This window comes from Euleptes europaea, chromosome 4, assembly GCF_029931775.1.
Source record: "Euleptes europaea isolate rEulEur1 chromosome 4, rEulEur1.hap1, whole genome shotgun sequence".
Classification (NCBI taxonomy): domain Eukaryota; kingdom Metazoa; phylum Chordata; class Lepidosauria; order Squamata; family Sphaerodactylidae; genus Euleptes; species Euleptes europaea.
In genome coordinates, this window is record NC_079315.1 from 81,374,388 (window position 1) to 81,401,110 (window position 26,723).

The window sequence follows — 26,723 nt, forward strand, 5'->3', positions numbered from 1 at the left end:
ACAAATGCCCTCAAAGGCCATTACAAGGCAACCACAACAATACTGCCAGCCTTCAAGCCTTGCATTCTGTTAGTAAAAGACAGGGGGAGGGGGAGGGGCATCTCCAAGGCTGTTTTGGCCTTTTAGGTAGCTTCCCAGGCCAGCAGCAACTACTGGGCAATATGATGCTACATGGTTTTCATGACTCATGCAGGCTTGGCTCCTTGCCATTGTTCAACAGCAGCCACCTCGTGACAGCCAGTGCAACGTAGTGGTTACATTTTCAAACTAGGATCTGGGAGACCCAGGTTTGAATTCTGCCATGGAAGCTGGCTGGATGACCTTGGGCCACTCACATACACTCAGCCTCACCTAACCCACATATTTGTTGTGAGGATAACCAGCACAAGGGGAGAATGATGTGAGCTGATTTGGGTCCCCATTGTGGAGAAAGGCAGGGTATAAATGAAATAAATAGTAAATATAGCTGAAGACGGGGGTGGGAATAAAAGACCATTTGGGTAGGTGGGTAGGAAGGCTAGAAGGAAGGAAGGAAGAAAAGGTGAGAACATGGGGGCTGCCAGGAGAAGGGAAAGATTAAAAAAAGTGTGGGAAATGGGATTCAGGGGGAAATGATGTGCCCCCCGATAAGTCCTTGCTGGTTCCCCACCGTGCCACTGGTGGCCAGTAGTGTACAACTCAGCCACAGTTTTCCCAGGGAGAGGCGGCCCAGGTGAGGGAAGGAGGAAAAGCTGAAGATAAGGGGGCAGATATTCAGGTTGGGGAGGGGCTGTGGCTCAGTGGTAGAGCCTCTGCTTTGCATGCAGAAGGTCCCAGGTTCAATCCCCGGCATCTCCAGTTAAAGGGATTAGGCAAGTAAGTGATGTGAAAGATGTGAAAGACCTCTGCTTGAGACCCTGGAGAGCCACTGCCGGTCTGAGTAGACAATACTGACTTTGATGGACCAAGGGTCTGAGATTCTGTATAAGGCAGCTTCATGTGTGTTCATGTGTGTGTGTTCAGGTTGGCCAATGGGTGGCAAGGAGAGAATGAAGCAGGAAAGGGGGAGAGTCTGTGGGGGCTTTCATTGAAGGGAAGGAGGAAAGAGTTGGGTAGTGGAAAATGAGATGCCCCTGCAAGTCCTTGCAGATCCCCCATTTGTTATATCTAATTCCAAACCAAGCCATAGACTCTATCTGCAAAATGGAGCTGGGGCAGACAGGGTGGGTTTCTCTAACACACGTGAAGGAAGTCTCCGATTTGCAGAAAAATCTGAAATCTTAAAATAATAGGGGTATTAAAACTTGTCAAAATAACAGAAATAATACCTGAAGATATAAGAAAATAATGCTCACGGAGCTCTCAGCTACCATTTTGGGGGTTGCTAAGGAACCACAACAATACTGCTGAGCCTTCTAAACCTTGATTTCTGTAAAGAAAAAAATGGGGGGGGTGGACAACGGTAGACAAGCTGGCCAAAACAGCCCTAGAAAGCATCTCACCCCACTCCCCTGTCATGTTCCCTGATGCATGATTTGCTGAGCACAACCACCACTGTGCAACTCAGGGCTGGGAGCTGTGATGCTACTTTTGCAACTTGACAAAATATTTCCTGGGGAAATGCTGTCAGAAGGAGGGGAAGCTGAAGACTGAGGTTGGGGGAAGCTAAGGTAGGTTGTCAGGTGGGTGGGAAGAAGGAAACAGGAAAAAGGGGAGAAGCTATGAGGGCTAAAAAGGGAGGGAAAGAGGAAATAGTGGAGGAGGGAAAATGGGAAAATAAGATGCCCCTGACCTTGCAGGACCCCTCATTATATCTCTTATATCTCTTAATACTTGAATACCACTCTAAATGTCTCCATTACTCCATAAACCACACTTTTTTACCCAAAGCCAGAATGCTTTCCCCCAATATTTCTCTTCACTGAATTTTTGAATTTTTATTTAAAACCACTTTCTTGCTACTTCAAGTTATGTTTTCTAAAAATGGTATTTTTCTTCTATATAGAACATGACTTTGGTATCTCATACAAAAAAAGAATGACCCCCCTAAAAAAACAACCCTTAGGCTGTGATACTAAGGGCACTTTTCTAGGAGTAAGCCTCATGGGATAACATAGCACTTACTTCCAAATAGACCTGCTTAGGAATTCTCTCTTAACATCCTGCTCGGAAGGCCAATCAGGCAAACAATTTGGAGATTTAAGTACAAGCAGCAATTCATTTTGCAGTCTCTACTTCAGGAAAGCACCAAAAATCTAATTTACCCAATAAGAGAACAGCCACAAAACTCTTTGATTCTTCTTTTCCTATTCTTACCAGAAAACACTGAAAAACAAAATAGCAAACACACAACTCACCCCAAAGAGCAAAAACTGAGAACTGATGTCAAGGAATTAATGAATAAAGTATGAAAAATTGCTTACTGTTTCATATTGAATCAGCAAATGATAATCAAAACATTTCAGAAAAAAGGGTTAACAAAAGAAAGATTAACTGTCTATGGGTTAGCTTTCCATATCCTACTTCGAAAAGATGCTCGGAAGTATCAGATATATAACATATATTAATGACCATGGAAACAGCAGAATACAGAAAAGCAGCACTCATCAGTTCAGCACGTCTGAAAATTAATTATGGCTGTCATAAGAATAATTTTTAAATTATATTTTATTTCACTTGTAGTTAAGACAGTTACAAATACAGATAACCTAGGAAACATAAATCTGTAACGAAGAAGCCATTATTGGGTTTGGGGGGTAGTTTACTCTCATGAAACAGCAGACTGTATCTTGACCTTCTTTGCATCTTTCACTCTGCCACTGATATTTCTTTATTACTTAGCAAAGGAGGGCAATGCAGGGGGGAAACATGTGATGGTGAAAAAAGGGGGTTGGACGCTTCTTTGAAAACAATAATTAGCTTTTCAATATGAAGTCTTAACTAGAGTATGTTACAACAGACAGCCTGGAAGAATAAAAAGTCCAATCTAGCAAAACATAAAGCCACATATTATCATATGGTTCTTCAAATTCTGATATTTCTGTCTCTTCATATTTGCAGACTAGGTAGAGGATTTGTGCAATGGATCTCTGGCTAGCAAACATTACAAATAAGTTGGCCCTTTACTATTGCCTCCATGTGCACACAGGTGCCCTGTTTTGCGTCCTACAGCTCAAGAGACAACTCTTCTTTCAATGGTCAGACAATATGAACCAGCCATCCTGCCTTTGATACTGTTGGTCAGGAGACTTGTCTTGTGACTTACAGCGCATTCCTGAGATCTAAGGGCGAAAGCCCTTAGGAAGTCAGGAAGGCCCCACGCCGGCATCCAGACAGCGAACACCAGCGTTAGTGGCCCGAACGCCGGCAGGAAGGCCTGGATGCTAGTCACAGGGCGCTGCAGCAGCAGCACCAGCCCAAGACGTTGACAGAGCCTTCTGCCGGCGTCCAAATGCTGTCAAAGGCCATGCAGGTGTCCCAGAAGGCGTTCCCGGGGCGTTATGGCATCCTGGGAGGTGTTCCAGTGTTGGGCTGGGGGCAGGGACGCCCTTTTTATTTTTGGCAAGATACGCCACCTGGATATTTTGCACCAGGAGGATTTTTAGCTCCTAAGCCTGCCGCAGGCATTCCTCTCAAGAATGCACTGTTCGACATATCCTCTTAGAACTTAGAGGTATACACTTACATTCTGCCAAAGATAGTTCAAAGTGTAATCAGTGGTTCTACTGCATCTGGCAAAGTCCTTTCCCACAACTTTTCATCCTGCCCCCCTTTCAGTTCCACATGATGCCTAAGCAAAGTTATGCAGCAATTATAGAAAGATATATCATTAATATGAAGCTGTCACACAGAAGTCTCTCCTTGTCATCTAATTCTGGTCTTGGAGACTTTTGTCTAAGGGGTAGGGGTGCTAGATAAAGCCACAACTGTAGAAGCAATGATGAACAGCCAAAATCTATTTGGCTTCCCCTTAGTCAAATTTAGGCCTGAACACCAGTTATGTCAACACTCAAACCTAGACTGGTAGGGGTCTAGTAAATAGGGAGCATCTGTTAAAGCTAGCTGCTGTGGATCTAGGGAGATCTAAAATTACAACTGATTTTCAGACTAGAGCTAAAAAATTGAGAAAATTACTTGCTCTTAAGATTCTTTCAGGGCATGGTAAAGGTCTTAATAATCTCATCAAAAGTAAAAAAACTTTTTTTCTAAACTGAGTAAAAAAAGGGATTTCCCCCCAAGATACATGAAGAAAAAATTGTATCAAGCAACTGTGAAATTAATTCTACAATCAGCTGCAATCTATGATTGACTAATAATATTTCACATTCTATGTATCCACTTGTAAGTTGTAATATTATTGTATGGTGCACTCACATTAACACATTGGGATAAAGGTATTTTTGCCCAACAGAAATGAAAGGTGATGTCAGAAGTAGCCTATTGCTGGGTTGCCCATTACCAGGGACATGTACCACACATCTAGTACGACTCTGAGACCACTCCCCATGATCTGACAAACTACATTTATCAGATAACAAACTGCGGAGACTTTAAGAGCAATTTATGATACAGCATAATTTGCTGTGGTCCTCAAAAGACAGGGAAGCCTATTCAGTGTTACTATCTCTAACAAGCAGTTCCTATTTTGCTAACACATTAATATGCTTCCTGTAGTAACCACATGCATTATGAGTTTACAGTACTCGCCCTAAAAATCCCAGAAGGAACCTCATGTTCCCAGGGTGGCCTACTAAATGTTACCAGCTGACAAAATTGCATAGCCATTGTCTTTTTCCTATCAGGTTTCTTGGAATTCTCATAACTAGATACGGGATTCTTATCAAACAATATTCAGGAAACAAAGAAGCAAAAGTCCATGTTCCATCCACTAAATTAATAACATTCTCTCATCAATTTCATTTCTGAAATCTACATGAAAGAACAAAGTTTGCATTCCAGAACTCTTAATCAAAATACTTGTTCTGCGGCCTTAGAACTATGTTTCCAGCAGAGCTGAAACCTCTTATCAGAAAAGCAAATGTGGAGACTGTTTTAGCAAGGAAGCATTTTGGGACATTTCTATGAACTGAACTAAATTGCTATTTATTTTATTTAAACATTAGTTTAAAAAGAAGCCATATTCTTTTACCAAGTCTAAAGTAATTTTACTTTCACTTCAGAATGGGCTATTAAACCCAATCCTCAATCCATCAACTCAGACATAATTTTGGCAATGGATAATTTGAATAATAAAAATCTTTTTGTGTGTAACATTTTTGGGCAAGTAATCTTATATTCACATTCATTTTCCTTTTGAGTAAACACAGTAAATTAAAGAGTTTGAAAAATAGTTCTGCAATAACTGGCCTAAAGGTGATAATTAGTTTCTCCAGCCAGTACCTTAAAAAGACCTATGAACAATTAAATATGAGCATCAGTTTTCTATTCTCTTAAAAATGAAATACTGTTAAATCTGAAGTAGAATATTTCAATTACATTTTTTTATGTCTTCCAACTCAGGAATATTAAACAAAATAGAAAGGTCAACCGGTTAAATCACAGAAATTCCTGGAATGTATGCATTTCTTCCCCACTGGAATCTTAATTATTAAGAAACTCCAGATCCTAATTATGTCAGGCTAACTAGAATAAAGAATATTTTCTACTTGTGTTGTTGTGAACATACAATTTATAATATTCCTATAATGCCTCTTGGTTTGGAAATGTGACATATTATTCAGCTGGGGTCCTTTGATGTGTGTTTTTCCTTCAGTCTATGCTCCAACAATTCTGTCATACAGAGAACTGAAAATTAAGTTATTCTCACCAGCAATACTCCCCCACAAAGAATCTATCAAACCACAGATATAAACCTCAGAACAATTCTTGCCAGGTTTCTCATGCAAATGCTGCAGAAAAACTTACAAGAGCACTTTAAGATATTGAGAATCCTTCAATACAGCCCAGTATAATAACTTTTACTTGCTAATTTCTATGGGTCAGTTGCAAAGGAATAGACCTGTCAATCTTTTTCAGATGTAGCAGAATTTGTCTGTCTACAAACAGGGATACTTTGTTGTTGCCATAGAGACTAATCCTCCACTTTCCTTCTGTTGACACAGCTAGTCACTGTCTAAACTACCTGATCACACTTTTAATAGGCAGCTGACTGGAGTACCATAAAATGCACAAATCAAGTTTGGAACACTTGACACATCTACTGTTACTCTCAAAATGTGCAAAGAATTCCACCCTATTTGTTATTTTACTAAAGTACAGAAGATCTAAACATGACTTAAGTAACAATTACTTCGCCCAAGTTTTTAATTATACTGTTCAGACGGGCTAAATTGCGATTGTACAGACGTCAGCATCTCAAACTTCTAGCTGCAATGGATGGGAACGCTCCTAGGCAATCATTGATCACACACATGCAAATTATCAGCAGTATCTGCATTCCCCGACTCTTTGCTTTGAGCACAGCAATGTGAAATTGTCATTTTCCAATGGGCACGTTTTAAGAGCTGTTGAGAAACCAACTATGTAGGCTAGGCGTTCTTTGCTGCATGCTGAAGGTCTGCACTTGTCAGACCTTTCGAATAAATTGTCATTTCTATTATATTTTGACTCAGTTTGAATAAGCAGGCTGGTCTGCAGTCTGTAATCTAAAGCCTATTAGATGGCAATCAGATGTTTTTTGGCTCCCAGGTTTACATTTTAAAAAGGAGGCAAGAAAAACGCTAAAACTAAACCACACACGGACATGCAATCTAAAAGAGCCTTGGGCATCTTAAAGACAAGTTTTTATTTTAGCATAATATTCTGTTGAGTAGAGCCCACTTTCATATCCAATAAAGTGGAATCTAATCCACAAAAAAATATGCTACAATAAAAGTTTATTAGTCTTTAAACTATTACAGATTTTTGCTGCAAGAAACTAATACACCCACCTCTCTAAAATTAACACAAAATCTACTCCGCATTTTATTCTGAGATTTTATGGAAGGTCCAGACACTATCCAAACTCTTGTTTCCTGTAACTAATCGTATCCTTTCCTACTTTGTATTTTTTTTAAAAAGAAAATCCGTTTGGCCTAACTACAATCTTTAATTCTAGTGTCCTTTGTGTTCAAAAATATCAAACTATAAACTATTCTAATAGGCCCCATGCTTTGCATTCTCCCTTAATGCATATTAGAATTTTCTGTTGTTGTTGTGACTCCTTCAATTAAGAGGAAAAACTGATGTGTATCATTAATTACGTCAGTGAGAATCATAAATCATCAGTGAGTGCTGCAATTAATTATTTTTAAGTCAGGTGAAGAACCATGACAGGCACAAGATAAATCCACAGACCCTTCATATCAGAGTGATAAGGGAGGAAAAAATAGAGATGAAGGTGAATTATAGATGTGCATCATTTTTAAAAAAAATATCATAGCATAACATAACATTGTATTATTGTCAATGTGTTTAGGAAAAGTCAGAGGTTTTCCTTCTATTAAGTTCATTTTTGTAATAATTGCAGTTATATTTTAATATCCTTAACACAGGTTTTGAGTTAAGACCTTTGTAATTAGCTATAAGTAGTTAAAGATATGTTTACTATTTCCAGGAATGACATACAGCAAAGTACATTTTCCAGCAAAATAATATAACAAATAAGAACTAGTACATTTAATTTGAACAGAACAATTTAAAAAGGAGTGTTTTTAAGGAATTTGTCACTGATCCAAATTGGATAATGTACTACATATGTTGGCCAGCTAAAACCATGAGATGATTTTCATTCATTTCTTTCCACTTATTCTTTGTTCTCATACTTTTATGTTCACTGGACACTCAGCATTTTGTTTTGAGATTTGATGTTAATAAATAGGGTGTACCGGATAGTTATTTTTAAACTAAAATAATATGCCTACACAAAATCAAATTATATTAATTTTATGCTTACAAATCCTTTCTTGGTTTCATAAAAAGGGAGAGGAAATACAGGTTCAGTATGGCCATTTTGTCAGTGTTCATTATATTCATTATAGTCCTCTTCTCAGATCAATGGTCATTTCCATAAATTCTACAGATTAGACTACTGTGTGATGGTTAACCCATGTCACACAATCTTACATCATTATAGTGAGGCATATTTAACAATAATTCAGTTTATATGGTACACAGACAAGTTACAGATACAGCCAAATGGTCGATTTATATCAAGTTTTCTATTTTGTCAAGGATGGTGATGGCAAACAGTATTGGCCATCCTGAGCATGGACATAATAAGAATCAAGACCTAATTGTTCTTCACCCAAGTACTGAATTTTAAACAGAAGTAGATTTCTTGTGCCTCCAAACTGACCACAGCCCGTGAGAAAGTGCAATGGTTAGAGAGAAGGGAAAAGGAACCTCAGGGTCCTTACTACTGAGAAACACAAGGAGGCAGTAGAAGCCGGAGCCAGCACCGTACAAGTACGCAGTACTGAATAGCAAGGAACATCTACCATGGGCATAGCAGCTGCTACCAGTGTCCAGGACCCCATTCAGCCCTCCTAACCACCAGTTGCAGCTGAGTGTTCTTGCTTGGTGCTGCATCTAGCTTCCCCCTGCTTTCACAACTTACTGCCCAGTGTTTCCTGCTGGTAAATACATGAAGGCTTCCCTCTTCCTCAGTCCATATTTTATTGCACCAGTCTCTGTCACACTGCCTCACCAGACATCACAGCACTAAGCACTCAGGCAACTAAAACTAAAAACTAGTCCAAGTCAGGATTTGAGGAATGAATACTACAGATGTGAAACCAAGCATATGTTTCACATTCAGATTATTGTCTCCCTTTGAAATGACAGTAACAATATTACAGGGTACTACTCAGTTGCATTGCAATCTATTCTTTAAAAACCCTTAGAAGTAAACAATTCTAGTAATCAACACTTAAAATCCAACACAGGCACTTTGAGAGGGATAGGAGATGGATACTAAAGGATTCTGAAGCAAGGCTGCTGGGACGTTTAACACATCTCCTGCAGCCCCTTGCTTTGCATTGTAACAGCAACATCTGCCAGATCCAAGGCTTGTATTATCTCTTATAGTATTTGCATAATCAAAGGCCAAGTGGCCACTAGAGTCCCTCTATTAAACACAAACCTGTGTAATATCCCATGCTTCCAGAGTCTTCTTTGTGCTTCAGAGCATGCAGTTGATGTGGCTTGCTTCATACAGCAGAGCTGGCAGGAAAAGAATGGGAAACTTTAAGGGGGGGAAAACACATCAGGTTATAGAGAGTATCAATGTAGAGTTTCCAAGCCGTAACACATTCCTCTTACCACTAACAGTCTCCTTCAGCAAACTTTTTTGCAGCAGGTTAATTTTTTAAAAAGCAAAGCATGACCATGTGAAATGCAACCGGGCTAGTCTCAGAGCAAAAAAAAAAACCAAATACAGCACCAAACAGCTCCAAAGAAAGACATCTGTAATAACAATCTCCTTGGAGAGGGAAAGACAACATAAGCTAGAACCCATACTAACCCATGGAACGAATGACTAACAATTCACCTGAGACGGTGGAAACTCAGCGTCTGCCGAGCAATTTTGGGAAAGAAGTAGCAATTCCTGTGTTATTTCAGACACAGGAGACATTATTGTGTATGGCTAAATGCATTGGACAAATGGGCAATATATAGATACAACAGGCCAACCAACCTGTGTCATTCAGGAACTATTATGGAATTCCAGTTCTCACAGATATTTTAGCTTGTCAACTATATATATATATATATATATATATATATATATATATAAAACCTATTTAAACAGCATAATAATGACCTCCTTGTCCAAACTTGGAAGTGAATGAATTCAGAGAGTAATTAAAAAAAGAGAGAAATATTCAAGGTCAACAAGCAACTGGAAATGATATGCCTTGAAGATCTTGGTCCCTAAACTCAAATATGTCAGTTCTGTATTCTGGTAATGAAAGAAGAATTTTGCATGCACTCAGAGATTCAAGCACCTAGTCAGCTAATATATGCAAAGCAAAAGAGTACCACTGCTGCTTACAAAGTGTGCCAGTAGAGCCCCCGAAATAAAATCCCACAGGCTGAAAGTGGAGCAGTATAGAGCTATGCCATAGCTTTGCAAAGTGGTTCCAGCCTAGAACTTCCAGGGATGAGGCCTAGCTCAAAAGACTGTGCCTGTATTATTATTAGCATTTCTATAGCACTTGCAGTACCTAAAGTACATTCCATAATTCATTTCAATTATTCTTACAAATGCCCTTATAAGTAGGATTGCCAACCACCAGGTACTAGCTGGAGATCTCCTGCTATTACAACTGATTTCCAGCCAATAGAGATCAGTTCACCTGGAGAAAATGGCCGGTTTCGTAATTGGGCTCTATGGCATTGAAGTTCCTTCCCTCCCCAAAGCCCGCCCTCCTCAGGCTTCGCCCCTAAAACCTCCTGCCAGTTGCAAAGAGGGACCGGGCAACCCTACTTATAAGATAGGTGAAGGTTCTCATCCTCGTGTTTGCATGATAGCATATAAAAGTCAGAAAAACTCACATAAGGCCAGCTACGTTAATGGTATAGCTGACACTGGGACCCAAGGACTTTCCAATTCTAAGGATGCCATCAGAATGATAGAGTCACTTCACTTCCTCGGAAAACCCTAAAATGATGTTACTAGAAGTCACCAGGAACACTAAAGTGACATCACTAGGAATTACTGGAAACTCAGGAGACCGAGAGGGCTGGATCATGGGGGATTGCCATCAGTGCAGCCTCAATTCTGGGTAAAGCCTGGAAGTGCTATCACTGTGCTCTAAGAATTGCCAGAAACTCTATGATAAAGCCATAGAGTTCCCAGTGATGTCTAGAGCACAGTGATATCACTGTTGTGACCGTTGTGCTCCCTCATGGCCCTGCCCCCCCACCCCCGGCTCCTGACAGGGACTCTCAACCATTTTCACGCAGTCTCTTTACCATGATACCAGAAGAGCTGTCCTTAAGATCCACTCTGAGGAACAATCTCCACTGCAGTGCACTTTTTCTTCACTTCTAATGCACTTGGCCTAGGGTTGCCAACTCCAGCTTCAGAAATTCCTGAAGATTTGGGGGTGGCACTTGGGGAGGGATCTCAGTGGGTATGTGATTCCATAGAGATGACTTTCTGAAGCTGCCATTTCCTCCAGGGGAACTGATCACTGTCATCTGGAATTCTAATTCAAGGAGAACTTGAGGTTGGTAATTCTAATTTGGCACTCTTACCTGAGTGCTACTTAAAATTATCAGTAGCATTTTAGAATCATGATGCCCCAGACTGTAACCCTAGGAGGGGTTAGAGGGCTTGCACGGGTCTGCATTATACTGGGAGAGCAGCAGAACACCATGAGACACTCCTGTGATGCATCAGAACAGTTGATTTAATTAAAAATACTCTGAAAGTATCAAGGGCAAAACCTCATCCTTGAGAAATCAAACAACCTTTTGTCTCTGCCTCACTGTTTGGTAGACCTTGAACTTATCTTTGGCCTAGTTGCATGATGATGATGCAACTAACTCTGGCCTGGAAAGCAGCATGTATATAATTCGGAAATAAAGAGCTGCAAATTATAGCAGAAGATTTGCAGCTAGCAATACTCGAATGAGGCAAACTGCCAAAAATCAGTGTTGCTGAAAAAAGAGAGTAAGAATCAATAGTTTGCAGGTCGGCATCCTGACTTAAACCCCATATATTAATAGCTACTTATAGTGAATCAGACTATTGGGTCTGTGTGTGTGTGTTAAGTGCCATCAAGTAGCATCCGACTCATGGCGACCCTATGAATTAATGTCCTCCAAAATGTCCTATCTTTGACAGCCTTGCTCAGGTCTTGCAAATTGAGGGCTGTGGCTTCCTTTATTGAGTCAGTCCATCTCTTGTTGGGTCTTCCTCTTTTCCTGGGTCTATACCGCTCAGTATTGTCTGCTCTGACTGTGAGTGGCTCTGCTAAACTTTATACATTCTGCACTCTCATTGAAACGGGTAGTATTACTCTAATTAGAACTTTAAAAATATACTGTGAGCTAGGTAGCCTATAACCTATATTTGGGAAATACTCCATTACTATACCTTGCAGAATCAGCTAAATAAGCTTGACTGGCAGTGTTGGAAGATAAAAATGCTGAAATCTCAGTAAAAACAGAAGCCTTGAGACAAAAATACACGTTAGTATATTACTTGACACTTGAAATACACTTAGGACGTTTTTCCTCCAGAGCTTAATATGCGCAGAAAATGCCATTAATGCTCAGTGCAGAATACCTCTAACTGTGTGCATAGCATCTTTTAGTAATCATAAATCATGATATATATATTTAGTGGGCCTTAGAAAGCAGGAGTGCTGTATAAGATAGTGTGACTTCGCAGCAAGGCTGAGTACTGACACTTTTTTTGTTTAACAAATTAAGCCTTGGCTTTCTCTTAGGCAGCCCACTGTGTTTAATAGTGGCAAACAAACCACAGTGTTCAGGGAATGGGTGTTTCAGAGTTTGTCTTTCAAAGAAAATCCTTAGTGATTAATTTTTCTTGTTTACTTCTGACATGTCAGACATTCTAGTCAAGGGAAGAAGATCAAAATTCTTTGAATGACAATAGTGATCTCTCTCCAAGGTACTGTTGGACTGCACACCCACCCCGTAAACATAATGCTTTAACCCGGGGGGGGGTATTTTTCCTTTGCTTATGTTTTCTACCTAAAAAACTGATTTATTAGAGATCAATTGCTTGCTGTCTCCAAATCTTTTGTCTTCCTTGATACAGGATAAAATGGTCTCCTTAAGCTACTTTCTGCATGAAACGAGACAAAAGATTCCAGGATCAAAGAATATTGATCCTTTGTCCCAAGTCAATGCTGCATCTCTCAACATGGGCATCAAGGAACACTTGTTAATTTGCAATCATGCACATGAGACTCTGTAGGACAATTGGGTGATCATCGCTGTCAGAAACAAAAGGCCTCTGCTCTGCAATTCCAGTTTGCTTCCATAGCTGAATGTTGAAACATTGTGGGGAAATTTGACATATGTCTGTGCAACAGTTGTATTTGCCATTTCCTATTTTTCTTCACTTTATCAAATGCCATTTGTTACTTCCAGGTAATATAGTGCAGCATGTCGACATTCTTTAAAACTCAACCTTCTATATGAAATAGTTTCTTCAAAACAATGATGGTTGTGACTGGGACTTTAAAGGTGATCGATTCTCTCAAGGAGGTGAAACATGATGTGGTGTAGTGGTTAAATGTGTGTACTGGAAGAATTCCCTAGTTGAAATGTTACCTCAGTCTGCAGGTCCTGAGCAAACCATCCTTTCATCTGCAGCATACAGATTATACTTTATACCCTACTTTCCAGGGCCAATGCAAGGATTTGATATGTAAAGCAGTGCTGTGGCAAATTTTCACTAAGTTTGAGTTTCAGTATGACAAGAGGTTGGGGGTATGTTTCCTGACTCCACCTCTTTAAAAAAAAAACTCTTACCTTTTCAGTGTCTATAGTTTATAATCCAATCAACTACTGCTTTTGGCCATTACAAAAATTCATTTCTAGAAACAGTGAATCCATCTATTTGCCACTCAGATTTGGTTACCTAATGACACATTTTGTTTATCTATTTAAAAGCTTTGGATCCTATCTTTCAATGGTTCCTGGTCTGTCATCTCACAACTGCATGTTAAAATAATGTAAAATTACTAATAATGATAAATTGAAGGGGGAAAACAGACTAAACTGAAGCTGTTCATAACGAGAACTGCTTATAAACTTCACTTGCCTTCAATTAATTACATTTCTATCCTGCCTTTACTGCTGTCATGAAGCTCCACGTGGTACCCTACAGTGTCAACCTAAGCCGTGCTACACCTTTCTAAGACCATAGACTTCAATGAAGGGTGTGACTGTCTTGAGAATGGAGCTGATAGAGTCCCAAGAGGTTTCCCATTCAGGCACTGACAGGCCTGGCTAGTTTAGCTTCAGCAAAGTTCATCGTCATGTGCCATTCAGTCATATCTGGAATCAATGGCATCTGATTGGTTACATGATAACCTCACTATTTCCTGGATGGAGTTCTTTTAAAAAGTGTCAAAGCGGCAGCCAATCATGGCTGAAAACAGATTTAAATGGTAGTGGAGAGGGGAGCAATACAGGGTTGTTTGCAGCCAAGGATGGGAGAGGATGAATTTGGGATACACTTTTTGCATTACTCTCTCTCTCTCTCTCTCTCTCTCTCTCACTCATGGGGAGGGGCAAAACAAGGAAACTGGATAAAATGTTTGCAAAATATGCCCTCTCTTACAGCACAGCACCGTTTACTTTGAAGACACTGAAGTACTAGATAAATTCTAACTATTATCATCAATATAAGTCATTCAACAACACAACACAAGCCTTTATTGGCATATAAAAAGGAAAATATAACTCATTCAAAAAGCTACCATGCTGGCTTATGTACTGAACTACTGTTAGTTGTGTGCTTCAAATCCTCCATGAAGTTGGGTGCTTACCCTGTCTCTCTATTGTCCAACAAAAGGGGAATAAAGCTGCTTTCCTGGCTGACATCATTTACCTCTTTCCCAACCACCCTTGACCATAAAAACTCCCACCCCTAAACCTAAGGACTGCCTTAGCTGCTATAACACACTAATTGCAAAAGGAGGAATCTTATATGGGGGGACTGTGAAATCATTTGCTATAAATGACATAAACTAATAATCTAAAAGCTTTTAATTTCCCCCTATTATTTACTATGTATTCGATTCTGGCAGCCTAATATAAGAGCTCAGCTGAAGAGCAAGCAACATTTTATCAGCCTTCTTCAGCCATCCGATAATACATCCATGTGTGTACAGAAAACACAGGAATTGTACTGTGCTATGCATCACAGTATGCTCAGTCAGCTGATCTGAAAATCTTGGCAACAAACGCTTGTTAATTATTCTACAGTGGTAAAGCTTAATTTCTAAAATGTTTCCAGGCACAATTCAAACTGTGTAAGGCTCTAAACTGCTTTGAACTAGGATACTTGAAACACCACCTTGCCCCTTACTGTCTAGCCTGCCCAGTTAAGATCCTCTTCCCAAACCCATCTGTCTGTGCCCCTTCCTGCAGAGGTGGGGCAGGTGGCAACCAGAGATGGAACTTTTTCAGTCGGGGGACCTTGTCTCTGGATTGCCCTTCCCTTTAAAATTTGCCTGGTGGTTGATTACTTAGCACTCTTTTAGATGCAGAGCCAAATACTACTTTTATCCAGGCTCAGAGAATGTGGTGAGAAACTACAGTCAATTTAGCAAGTATTTGGGTGGGAGACTTCCAAGGAATACCAAGGGCACGATGTAGAGGCAGGCAATGGCAAACCACCTCTGAATGTCTCTTGACTTGAAAACCCCACCACGGTTCCCCATAGGTCAGCTGTTACTTGACGGGAGGGGCCATGGCTCAGTGGTAGACTATCTCCTTGGCATGCAAAAAGTCCCAGGTTCAATCCCCAGCATCTCCAGTTAAAGGGACTAGCCAGGTGGGTGATGTGAAAGACCCTGGAGAGTCACTGCCAGTCTGAGTAGGAAATACTGACTTTGATGGACCAAGAGTCTGATTCAGTATAAGGCAGCTTTATGTGTTCAATATTATATTGTTTGCAGCCAATGTTATATTATATAAATAAATAACATGAGTTTATATAATTTTGGACTGTACCATTTCAAACTAAAAGTGCAGATGGGGCATATTTTTGGATGTACCGGTAATAGAGCTACCCTATATCTTTCTCTAATATGATAGCTTACTACATGGAGGGATATTTTTTATTGTGGGGAATATTCAAACATATGCGCATCCAACTACATGCTGAAGAGGTATAACCTGGAATTTTACCACATGAGTCTGTATTATTTGTATACCATCTTTTGGGAGTAATCCAGCAAAAGTCAGTCGCACATAGATTAATTAAAAGCAATGACATCAAAGGGCACATTTAAAGGCTTAAGTCCACTTCCTTTCAAAGAATTTAAACTGACTTTCACTGGATTGTGTCTTCTGTGTTTGCTGTGAATTTAATTTGCTTCTCTGGCTGAGATCAGAACAAGGCCTAATATTTTGAAGGATTTGACTGAAAGCTTTTGTCCTTGAATTCTGAACTTAATCTCTTTTAACTTCACATATCCATGCTTCTCATTCATTTTGTGTTTGTTTGTTTTTTTCTCTATCCTTTTCAAATCAAGCAAACATTTCCATCCAAGGAAGTCTTGAAGAACTAAGTCCCAAGATTTCAACTTGATACTTCTAAATTCATGGGGACTTAGAATCCAAACTGCAAGCAAAACTATTTAGCACATCTCTCAAAGCTTTAGTAAATAATGTGTTGCCAGAGAGCAACTTAATCAGCAGTTCAAAGAAAACAGCTAACAGGTTTAGAAAACAAGAGACCTGATAATCGGGAATTTAGGGGGAAAATGTTGAATTAAGGCCAGGAAACAATTCATGCCTAGAAGGGCAACCTTATTAGTCACAGCGTGATGACCTCTCACCTTGAGTGATAAAGTACACAGGTCAGAATTGACAATACATACTCATAGCTGATCATGGCTGCCAGTTATTGATCCAAGTTGGGGGGAAAAACCTTTGTAGGAAAAATACTGCTCTGAATTACAAACATGCAATCTCCCGAGACTCAGCAACTCTCTGGGCTTCTCCCTCTGGAACTGAAAAGCAAGGAGTGAGTTCAGCCAGTATTTAATATCAAGTGAATGTGGTGTTTAATCAATACTATTCTGCTTTTGTTCCACGATGTGGAAAGCAGTGTCTATTCATTCAGCAAAGGTTAATGCCAAGGGTCAAGTGATTTCACACTCTCTGTAGGATCCACAACATTTCAGTCGTTCAGATGCCTCGGACAATGATGACTCAGTTGGACTGATTTATTGCCACTCTCAAGCCCTACTTAATACTAAAGTGCTATCTTATGATAATACCTCAGAAAATAGTGCTGATAAAAGAGGAGGCAATAATTACCTACATTTTGAAGTAATGTCTTCATTTCTAACATCCTATAAAGATGTAGGGACCATTTAAAATGAGCTGCTCCTTGTATTAGCCAGTCAGTTAAATCTGATATTATCCCTTCTCTCAGTATACGCAAAAGAAATCTGCTGACTATATGAGAAAAAATGCAAATTGGCAAAGCCAATGTAACCTAGCACACGATTTAACATGGGTTTTAAAGAATAACTTATTTGATGCCTGCTTAACCAAATGAAGGCATCCCTTTTTAGAAGGGGAACAACAAACCACTGACAATATAGAATTTAAAAGGATGTGGGGGGGACCCCAAACTGTAAGCCTTAAGTATTAGTTAACAGGAAAGAGTAAATCCCTCCTCCCTACTTATAATATGCTCCAGATATTTTTCTTGAAACACTGGTAAATTAAGAACACATGTGCAGTGAAGGAAAGAATATATTCTTTTTCAACATGATACAGTGAAAATGACATTAGTTGAGCTCATTGTCTAAATCAGAATACATTTGACTTTGTCAGGGTCCAATTCTTAACATGTTAGCATCCCTGATTATTATTCAGCAATGTCTTATTCAAGATGTGTTTTATATAATGAAAGAAGTTCAAATGTCACCAGGAAAACAGTGTGAGAAGAATTAATTGGAAGGCTTATCAGAGGAAAGTCATTTAGAATCCAGCTCTACCTAATATATCCTTGAATGATGAATATACCAATCAATTAGTGAAATAAAATAAATTCTGCAAATTTGACTGAAGACATCCTATTATTATAAGAGGGAGAGTATTTAGAGCAGTTAATTACTCCTTGTCCCCCCCCCCCCTTCAATGCACAAAAATCTTTTCAGGGAATATTCAGATTCCCACAATGAAGAATACTTAGAAATTATTCTGAGGTATTTTGAATTAACATGAATTATACTTCTAAAATGCTGTGAGATTTTTTTTCGATAATGGAAATGAGAAACGTTCTGAAATTGTAAGCCTGAGTTATGATTACATAGAAATGACAAACTGTTCTAAAATAAGCGTGCCTGCCTTTATATGTGGATCCATATAGAAATGACACTCACGGACACTCACATGTGAAATATACAAAGGAACACATGTAAGATGTCCACCTAACACCAATACTGGATTATGGAAAGGTGCAAGGACTTTTAGCATAATTGCTGTATTAATATTTATCTCTCAAATTGAATTAACATCAAAACTAAATCCTGATTTTTCTCCAAGGAACTCCAGGTATCCTAATGTGGCTCTCCAGCTTGAGCTACACAACAATATTGTAAGGTGGGATAGGCTGATTAACTGATTTTATTTTCTTCCCATCCTTCCTCCTAGGAACACAGGTTAATATATATGGTTTTCCCCTTCCCGTGTTATCCTCACAACAACTCTGTAAGGTAGATTAAACTGGCAGATAATAACTGGACCAAGGTTATCCAGTGAATTTCATGACAGAATGGGGACATTTTTTTTCTGGTACAAATCTAACACAATCCACTTCATCATACAGGTCCTTGTTATTATTAATATACATTTTATTTTCAGGTAGGGTTGGGTCACCTTTCTTTTAAATAGGAATTATGATTGAATTTAACCAGGAGTTAGGGAGAATACCATATAAATCAATGGATGTAAATAATTTGGCGAGAAGTGGGGCCCACCAATCTGAAAATTCCTTAAACAGCTCAGCAGGGAGACCGTCCGGACCTGGGGCTTTGCCCGATTTCACGCTACTTATCAGATCAATGATTCTTCAACCTCAACAGCTGGCTATCTAGGGTAATCTGAAGGGATAATTTCATCAGGATTGAGCCTAAAATTGGTGTGAGAATGAAATAATTTAGAAAAATGTTCAACCCAGATTTGGGGTGGGATATTAATTTCAGGTGAAGAGTTGTTATTAGCTGAGGTTACCATTGCTTTCCAAAACGTCTTGCTATCACGGGACTTAAGGGACATAAGATGTGACCATATTTGTCGGAAGTGGATTTTCTTTTTTTCTGTGACCAAGTTTGGATACAATTTTCTGTGTGTAAGGTAGTCGTCAAATCTATCATAGGAAGCATTCATACTAACTTTCCTAAACAGAGATCTTAACTGCCTTTTATGGGCTAAACATTCCTTGTCGAACCATGAAACCGGCTTGGTAGAATTGGTCTGGCAAGGTTCGGCCAATGAAAAGCAGTGCATTTTGATCTGGGAGAGGGCTGATAACGTCTCAGATAATAACTGGACCAAGGTTATCTAGTGAACTTCATGACAGAATGGGGACAATGTTTTTTTTTTTTTTCTGGTATAAATCTAACATAATCCACTTCATCATACAGGTCCTTGTTATTATTAATATACATTTTATTTTCCTTCAAACAGTAGATAAAATAAAGGAAGGGGGGAAGTTGGACAGCTAGAATATTTTTATAAAGATGACCATTTCTAAATGAAAGAGCCTAAGAAGGTATTATATCTCCTCTCAACATCCTTTTCTGCAAAGGTGTAACCTTGCTCTTTTTATTTCACATTTGCATTACAATGCTCCATTAAGCTCAGATGGAGCTTGCCATCCTGTTTCCTGGTGTTCTCTTAGAAAATCAGAAGGGCTATTTTGCAAGGGGAAAATGTTCATAGAGTGACTAAAAGTAAAGGACGGGAATCCTTTGCCTTTCACAGTTCCACAGAAGATGGAATGTTTGTCAGTGCTGCTCTTCTTCCTCTTGCCTGACAAGCTGCAGCCCAAATCCAACACAGACTCTGCACTTGGCATCCAGTCCCTATACGTGCTTAGTTTAGTTCTGCTATATTATTCTTTTCAGCACAGGCACAACAGTCACATTCTCCATTTTTTTATTGCTTTTTCCCTCTCCTAAACACATTCCAAACCAGACAAGAGAGGAGAAATCAGTGATGAGGAGGATCAAATCTTTCTGTCTGTGTGTGCCATCAAGTCGCCTCCAACTCATGGCGATTGGCGACCCTATGAATTAATGTTTTCCAAAACATCCTATCATTGAGCCTTGCTCAATTCTTGCAAACTGAGGCCTGTGGTCAATCCATCTCATTTTGGGTCTTCCTCTTTTCCTACTACCTTCCAATTTTTCTAGCTTTATTGTCTTTTCCACTGACTCTTGTATTCTCATAATATGACCAAAGTATGATAGCTAGGGTTGCCAACCTTCAGATGGTGTCTGGAGATCTCCCACTATTACAACTGATCTCCAGGTGACAGTGATCAGTTCACCAGGAGAAAATGGCTGCTTAGGCAGTTGTACTCTATGGCATTGAAGTCCCTCCCCTCTCCAAACCACTCCCTCTACAGGCTCCACCCCCAAAATCTCCAGGTATTTCCCAATCTGGAGCTGGCAACCCTAACGATAGCCTCAGTTTCTTTCTACATGACAATAAATCACTGATTCAACACCTGAGATTTTTTAGTGTTTTTAATTACACTTGCACCTTTTCCCCATCCACAAACTGCTGCCCAAGTCCCCAACTCAGCTGCTATTGGCCAAGAAAGGAAAACTGATAGGCCATGCTTTATCCTATAAAGACTTTTTGAACAAATAAGAAGCATAAGGGTGAGGGGAGCTGAACTCCACCCCTCCCATTTCTTCAAGGCGATTTGAACACCCGTTGTTGCTTGTCTTCATTTCTTATAATTGCCTTCATTCCTTGCAGCCTTGTTGAATGTTTTCTCTTTTAAATGAATATGAGTTTTCTGGTGCTTTCTTGCTTTTTGAAACTTTCTCTTGCCTATCACTGTTGGAGGGGGAAGCCATCCACCCTCAGTATCCGAACGGTACAGTATCCCAGCAGTACTTCACGGAGGGGAAGAATGTGACATGCCATTACTTATATCGGCATTACCCTGTAGCTGGCAGAAGATTTACAGACCAAAACAAGGCTGAGGGAATGAGAGACAAGAAGACCAATGAAAGGCAATACTTTTCTTTCAAAAGAGGTGTTTGGGTAGGTTTTGTCGATTGAATTAAGGATTCCTTTGCTGCAGGTGAGGATGGGGAGCCAGTAAAGTTCTGAATGTGTTTCAGATACAAATGTGCATATGATAAGAATGGTCATAAAGAGGGAAGGATATATAATCTGTCACTAAGGCTTGTTTTCTGGGAAGACTTCAAAGTCATGGGACCGTGATTGCTACAATTGCTACGTGCAGTTGATGGGGAAGGAACAGCATTCCAGAAACTTTTGACAGAATTCCAAACTTGGCTCATGAAAACAATGTGGAAGTGATTTTATACTCAACCTTCTTCCCACATCTAAGCTCACTTTCTTCATTGGGAATGCAACATTTAAATCAGCCCTTTGTCTTTCGCTTGAACTATTTTTCTTTTGGCCAAGCTCCATTGCTGGAAGTAAGCTGGGATGGGAGAAAAAACACTCTAATTAACTGAGTACCGTAGGAAGTAAAGCAGCGCAGAAGGGTAGGGTTTAAGCCCAAGTGTTCCATTTTTGATAAATATAGATCCCCATCCCCTGCTCAAGGATCCTGGGAATAGAGGGAGAATTCATACACAAAATATCCCCTCGCTAGCCCTGCTATGCAAGTGAGAATTGCCTCTTTAAAAAAGAGATATTCTTCTTTCTATCTAGTACATTTTTATCTTGTCCTTCCTCCAAGGAGCTCAGAGCAGCACACATGGTTCTTTATGGCCCCAGGTTGTCCGCCTCTACACTCTGGGCTTTCTGCCATACCATTATGCAACCAGAAGTGACATCACACATCACACATCTGTTTTGACATTCCCTGGCCACACAATGCTCCCAGGGGTTGCCTGGCGTGGCAACCCTTTTCTCGACTACTCGTTTTACCTTCAAAACAATGCTGTGAAGTAGGTTAATCTTAGATGTCTGCTCCAAGGTCACCCAGTGAGCTTCATGGCAGAGCAGAAACTTGAACTCTAGCCTCCCAGATCCTAGTCCAACCGCCACAGACTGAGTGAAGTTTTTCCCTGGCAAAAGGTATCATTTTAGCATAAACGAAACCTATACCTTAATTTAACCTTTGAGCATTACTATGAAAGCTTGTCTCCTCTTTGAACATGCATAATAAGAAAGGTGTTCGTTCATCTGACTTGCCAGCAAATGTCATCTGTTGTTTTGACAGACCTATAGAAACAATCTCATATGATCCAAGAACTTGTATTTTCAGCATGGGTGCTGACGGAAATCATTCTTTATTTCACTGTATCATCTCTAAGGAGGTAAGAGCACCCCTCCTTTCTCTTCTCATGTTCCTCTCTGATTAAGTTTACCACACCAAAAAAAAAAAAAAAACTGGCAAGAGGAAGAAGAGCTGTGGCTTAGTGGCAAAGCAACTGCTTTGCGTGCGGAGGGTCCCAGATCCAATCCCTGGCAACTCTAATTAAAAGAGTCTGATAGTAGGTGATCTGAAAGACCTCTGCCTGAGTCCCTGGAGAGCCACTGCCAGCCAGAATATATAAAGTTGTCAGAATATACAGAGCTGACCAATCGTTTGACTCCATAATGGCAGTTTCATGTGTATGTACGTATACATGCACAACTGGAAAGAGGTTGACCAGCAAGAATGTAATATTTTTTTCTTGCAACCAACTTATGTGGACATGGACTTGGTTGAATATTTAAGGATGTCTGTTCATTTTAAAAGATCAATTACTACAATTAGTTAAAGGATTTCAGGTAGCAGAGCTGTAAAAGATTTCTGCCTAAGACCTTTATAGACAAATGGCATGGGATTAAATGGAAAGTTGGTCTGAAGCAGAACATATAAGGTCCATACTCGGACTGAGAGGGGGGAGGAACAGGGGGAAATCTACACTCTTTTCGTTGGCACTTCATTGGAATCAAGGCAGCATTTGAACGCCAAAGGTGGCCATTGCCACTTTCTCAGCTTTTCTTAGATCATCCATGAATGCCACTTTTAGTCTCCTCCCACTAGCCCTGTCCTTTCCCCCTTGTATCAATGGAGAATTCTCTTTTATTCCATTTTGTCCTGGCTTCTTCCATTTCTGCACCTCCTTCTTTTCTCTACGCATTCATACTTTAATGTCCCTTGACCCCTTCTCCCTCAGGCCTTCTGCCCCTCCATTTTCCTTTTCCTCTGGTTCTTATTTCTTAGTCCACTGCTTATTCTGTTCCCTTCCTTCAGCAGCCCTACATCTCCGCATTTTTCCTTTATTTCTGCCCTTTATATTCACAGACCAACAGGTTATGAGCAAAAAAAATATTAAATAAGCTTGGTAATACAGCACTGTGGCGCAGAGTGTTAAGCTGCAGTACTGCAGTCAAAAGCTCTGCTCACGACCTGAGTTCGACCCCGACGGATGTTGGTTTCAGGTAGCCAGCTCAAGGCTGACTCAGCCTTACATCCTTCTGAGGTCGGTGAAATGAGTACCCAGCTTGCTGGGGGTAAAGGGAAGATGACTGGGGAAGGCACTCGCAAACCACCCCGCAAACAAAATCTGCCTTGGAAACGTTGGGATGTGACATCACCCCATGGGTCAGGAATGACCCGGTGCTTGCACAGGGGACCTTTACCTTTTGCCTAATATGGAGATAACCAAACATACACAAATACAAAATCCAGAATATACAGTAAAAAGGAAGTATCATTAAAATCCATAGATAAAATTTTGCCACACATTTGGATCAGTATCAGCCAATAGCTTAGCGACTACCTCTTGCTTTAAAGCAGGTCCCCACTTCTGAATGTATACCCTGTAGTCCATTTATCACATCTCTGCATAGGGTTGCCAATGCTGCCCCCCCCCCGTTCATGCCTCTATCCCAAATAAGAGTTTAAAAAATTTAAATAGTTCTGTTTCCATTTCCTTAGTGTGACACAGCTCTTCCAAGAAGGCTAGGGATCTAATCAGGGATGGCAATCCTGAGGTCATGGGGGTCAAGGCATCAGAGTTAAGGGAGCCAGGTTCTGGTGGATAGGCCTATGGATCTGGTGTGGTCCAGTACTCAATGTGGTCTCTGCAGCCTGGGGTGGGTGGATGAGCAAGCCATTGGGTTTATGGAAGAACAGCTCTGTGAGGCAAGAAGGCAGCAGGGCCATGCTCCGGGGTGGGCCCAGTTATTGCAGTAAAAGGAGGCAGCCCAAAAAAGAGAGAGGCTGGCCAGCTGGAGTTCTGCATGGGAGAAGTGGTGAACCTCTTAGCCATGGCAGGATGGCAGCTATGTAATGATTCATGCAATAAAGATGTATTGCCCAATGGTAGTAGAAGAAGAAGAGTTGGTTTTACATGCTGACTTTGTCTACCACTTAAGGAAGAATCAAACCGGTTTACAATCACCTTCCCTTCCCCACAACAGACCCCTGTGAGGTGGGTGGGGCTGAGAGAGTGACTAGCCCAAGGTCACCCAGCAGGCTTCATGTGTAAGAGTGGGGAAACAAATTCAGTTCACCAGATTACCGTCTGCCGCTCATGTGGAGGAGTGAGGAATCAAACCCGGTTCTCCAGATCAGAGTCCACCGCTCCAAACCACTGCTCATAACCACTACACCACACTGGTGTGTTCATTATGTTCTTAGCTAAAGATCAGAAGAATGGAGGTGCACCAAAACCCAGTTTGCAGTGAGATCCCATGCTGCAGGCTCCCCAAACACCTCCCTCTGCTCCAACCAGGACCACATCTGGGTTTTATTGATTTGCTGGCATTTCCATCATTCCACCTCACCAAAATGTGTGTGTGTGGAAGGCACTGGAAAGCTCCCCAGTTTTCCTATCATGAAACCATGAAATCCCTAAGGGGAACAAGTCTGGATTTTATGCTCCCCCAAGAGGTGCATGTCTGCTCCTCAGCGATGTAATTCTGGAGCAAGCTCAAAAGGCTGAAGCCTGGGCAGGACCTCCACAATCTCCTCTTGAGAGTCCTGGGCAGTTTGTGATCTAATCCACCAGACTGGTCTCATATCCTGACTGAGCTCTCTCTACTTAGGGTTGCCAGGTGCCCGGTGGTGGTGGGCAAACCACCGGCAATTTGCCCCTCTGCCCACTGACCACCTGAGGCTCAGGGGGCAAACGTGCACACGCTGCGCGTACAGCACTTCCGGTTTACAATCGGAAGTGCCGCCTCACGAGGGGTTTTTTCCTCTTAGTTTGAGTGGTAAAGGGCCGCTTTACCACTCAAACTAAGAGGAAAAGGCCCCTCACGAGGTGGCACTTCCGGCTGTAAACCGGAAATGGGGCACGCACACAAGCACACAATCCCAACTGCAGCCCCATAGCCTCCCGCTGGAGGAGAGAGGGGACCTGGCAGCCTTATCTCCACTACCCAAACTCTTCACAAATTTCCCAACCCAGAGTTGGCAATCCTAAAACATACCAAGACTAGGGTTGCCAACCTCCAGGTAGTAGCTGGAGATCTCCTGCTATTACAACTGATCTCCAGCTGATAGAGATCAGTTCACCTGATGCCAATGGCCGCTTTGGCCATTGGATTCTATAGCATTGAAGTCCCTCCCCTCCTCAAACCCCGCCCTTCTCAGAGTCTGCCCCCAAAACCTCCCAACAGTGACGAAGAGGGGCCTGGCAACCCTAACCAAGACAGAAACCAACTTCAATGGAAAGAAGGCCTAGTCTGATCTCTCTAGTCTGGAGATCAGTTGTAATTCCGGGAGATCTCCAGGCCCCACCTGGAGGTTGGTAACCCTACATAGAAATCCTTTGTCATGTGGAACAGTCTTGACAAGTTCTGTATCACACCCGTTTGTGAAAACTAGGGCTCGAAACTCACGATGCATTCTCCACTACCGATTTTCTCTTACTTCCTCCGAGCCATGAAACTCTGCTGCCTCTCATTTGCTGCCTCACTCATAATCCTTGCTACTGATTTCCAACAATGATTCTCCCCTTCCCACACTGGTCTTCTCTATTGGGACAAAAGGTGTTTCCTTTATCTTCAAGGAGAATAATAATACAGATATTTCCATCAAATCTCATTCTCTCCACCTATCCACCCCACTTTCTGTTTACTCATTCTCCCATTTCCCATTGAACTCTAAACTGAACTGGCAGAATAGCCCCTCCTTCTTAACAGTGGGTAATTGCAAAGTTTTCAGGTAAGACTTGGTCCTTCTACCCTCAGTACAGTTCTGCCTTTCAAAAGATAAACTGTGCCCCTGACACATTTTCTCACTCTTTAAAACTTTCACTGAGGTATGAAGTGAATTTTATATACCTACTTGCTACCTGTGGAAACTGCTGAAGTGTGTACATCTGCAACTCCTATCTGTTTAAAAATTCAGCCCTGAGTGCCTTTCTATCTGGTAAAGGTTGGGTAGCATTGACCTAGAAGAACAGTGCAGCTAATACTGTTGTGCGAAACAAGACAGACATCCTCACTGAACCCGCAGAGAGGCCCAGAATACCCACCACCAAAGGATACTCGCTTTATGCACCAAATGGTATGTCAAGGTTAGGTAGTTTCCTGGGCTCAGAAAAGCAAAGCATAAACAATCCAGCACCGATATAGACACACACATATGATGATCCTCTGAGAACACGCAAAGGACTATGTACCAGACGTTACCCACATTCTATTTTCAGCTCATCCAGGCCAGCATCTAAGAAAAATGAAATCAAAGACAATATCCCCATTAAAACCCAGACCCCTAGCATTTCTTACCTTAGGTAGAAAACCACAATTCAGACAAGATGCACACATTCTTCTTCTATAAACATGTGTAT